Consider the following 2910-nt stretch of genomic DNA (forward strand, 5'->3'; position numbering starts at 1 on the left):
GCAGAAGAATGAAACTGGACCACTTTATTACACCATACACAAAAATAAATTAAAAATGGATGGAAGACCTAAATTTGAGACAGGAAGCCATGAAAATCCTGTAGGAGAAAATAGGCAACAACCTCTTTGACCTCAGTTGCAGCAACTTCCTAATCGAAACATCTCCAAAGGCAAGGAAATAAAAGCAAAAATAAACTATTGGGTCCTCATCAAGATAAAGTTTCTGTACTTCAAAAAAAAAAAACAATCAATGTTAAAAGGCAACTAACAGAATGGGAGAAGATATTTTCAAATGACATAACCTGTAAAAAACTGACCAAACTCAACGCCTTAAAAACAAATAATCCTGTGAAGAAATGGGCAGAAGACATGAATAGACACTCTTCCAAAGAAGGCACACAGATGGCTACAGACACATGGGAAGATGCTCAACATCACTCAACATCAAAGAAAGACAAACCAAAACCAGAACGAGATACCACCTCATACCTGTCAGAATGACTAAAATTAACAATAGAAGAAACAAGTGCTGGCAAGAATGTGGAGAAAAGGGAACCTTCTTGTACTGTTGGTGGGAATTAAAACTGTTGCAGCCATTCTGAAAAATATTAAAAGTATAATGAAACATTATATTATAAAAATAGACCTACCCTACAACCCAGAAATTGCACCAATTGGAATTTACCCCCCAAATACAAAAATAATGATTTAAAGGGGCACATGCATCACAACATTTATAGCTCTTCTATCACTTACAGCCAAATTATGGAGAGAGCCCAAATTTCCATCCACTCAAGAATGGATAAAGATATAGTTTATATATACCATGGATTACCTCTTGCCAATGAGAAAGAATGAAATCCTCCCATTTGCAACAACATGGATGGAATTGGAGGGCATTATGCTAAGTGAATAAGTCAGTGTTGGAAAGACAGATGCCATATGTTTTCACTCATATGTAGAACTGGATAAACTTCACAGAAGACCATGGGGGAAGGGAAGGGTAAAAAACAGTTTCAAACAAAGAGGGAGGCAAACCATAAGAAACTCTTAAATACAGAGAACAAACTAAGGGTTGATGGGGGGCCTGGGGGAAGGGGGAAAATGGGTGATGGGTATTAAGATGGACACGTGTTGGAATGAGCACTAGGTGTCATGCCTAAGAGATGAATTATTGGGTTCTATTCCTGGAGCCAAAACAACATTGTATGTTAAATTTCTTGAGCATAAGTCTAACAGAAGAACAGGAGAAACCTAATGGAGGACCATGGGGAAAGAGGGGAAGGGGAAAAGAGGGTTGGGGAGAGAGGGGGACGCAAAACCTGAGAGACTATTGAATACTGAAAACAAACTGAGGGTTGAAGGGGGAGGGGGAGGGGAAAGAGGTGGTGGTGATGGAGGAGGGCACTTGTGGGGAAGAGCACTGGGTGTTGTATGGAAACCAATTTCACAATAAACTATTAAAAAAAATAAAGTGGTACAGCCACAGAGGAAAACAGTATGGAGGTTCCTCAAAAAATTAAAAATAGAACTACCATATGACATCGAAAAAAGTTACTTGAGAATAAAAAAATAAGTCTTGTAGTTTAATATCTACTGTAATTCTAGTGTTTGAAATGCACATTTAGCGGCAAATTTTATCTGTAACACATTTACTACCTAGAGAAAAATATTGAATATACATTTTCTCATTCCACTGTCCTATAGCTTTCCTTCACATTGGCATAACTTTTGCATCTATTACATTTCTCCTAGTGAAACATCAAGATATTATCTAATTCCACAACCTCTTCATGAACTGCTTTTTTTCTGCCACTTTACAGAGTGGATGCAGGTCAATGGTTTAGGAAATCTTTTTCATGACCTGGGCTTTCAGCAATAGCGGGAAATTTTGCTCTCTTCTTAATCTGAACTAATGCTTTTCTAATGTGCCTCAAGGACTAAAACCTATTAGCACGGATTTTTTTTTTTTCAGTGAGAATGAGGAGCAAGAATCTATGACGAGTTTCATCTCCTTACATGAAGTAACATGTTCAGGAAGGCGGAGTCTTGTCCAGAATGAGTTTTTAACCCACTTGGGAAAGAGCAGGATTCACAGCCACACTGCAGGGCAGACAAGAAGGAGCAGCAGTGCTGGACAGCTCCCGCTTAGCGCTCCACACCCTGTGGGCTCCTCACTGGTCAAGAAGCAGAGTTATCAGGAGAACTGTTTGTAGATCACAGTGATGTTCATGTTCAATCTCTCTTGGAGAGCGTGTCTGGGTTGCTAAAACAACTTGTGAGAGGTAAGAGAAAATGAACTTTGATATGGACTGATTCTTTAGGTTTTCTTTTCAGAATTCTTAGAACAAATCAATATTGTATGTCTCTGCAGAGACATCCTCCCTTTTAGCTCTATTATGGAAGATTAAATCTATTCTCCACTAGAAGAGGAGGACATGAAACCACTTCTTGATGTGTGATTTCAGACATTTTGATCCTGCAGAAATATAACGGGGAAATGTAGATTAAATAGGAAATGAAGGACTGAAATACAGTATTTTATGCAGGAGGACTGTGCAGATGGGAAGGAAACATCTGTCTCTGAATCCCATAGTGTGCAGGAAAAATTATTTGAAGACTTCCAATGTCAGAGTTCTAATAGGAAGAAGGATTTTTCCCTTCCTGAATTAATCTTTGAAGGCCATAGCTGTAACAGAAGTAGCTAAGGAATTAACAGCATTGCACTGGCTTTTATTTTAAAAGACTTTTCATTTTTGCTTTCATATAATTTTAACTGAGGTTTTGTCTTAGTCAGAGGTAAGGCACTATTACACACACCAACTTGTCTGTCAATGCAAGTAAGTATTATTCATCTACCTGCTCTGACACGACAGAGCCAAAAAGATGGGTGACAGGGGTGCCTGAGTA

Source organism: Suricata suricatta, chromosome 7 (assembly GCF_006229205.1).
Source record: "Suricata suricatta isolate VVHF042 chromosome 7, meerkat_22Aug2017_6uvM2_HiC, whole genome shotgun sequence".
Taxonomy (NCBI): Eukaryota; Metazoa; Chordata; class Mammalia; order Carnivora; family Herpestidae; genus Suricata; species Suricata suricatta.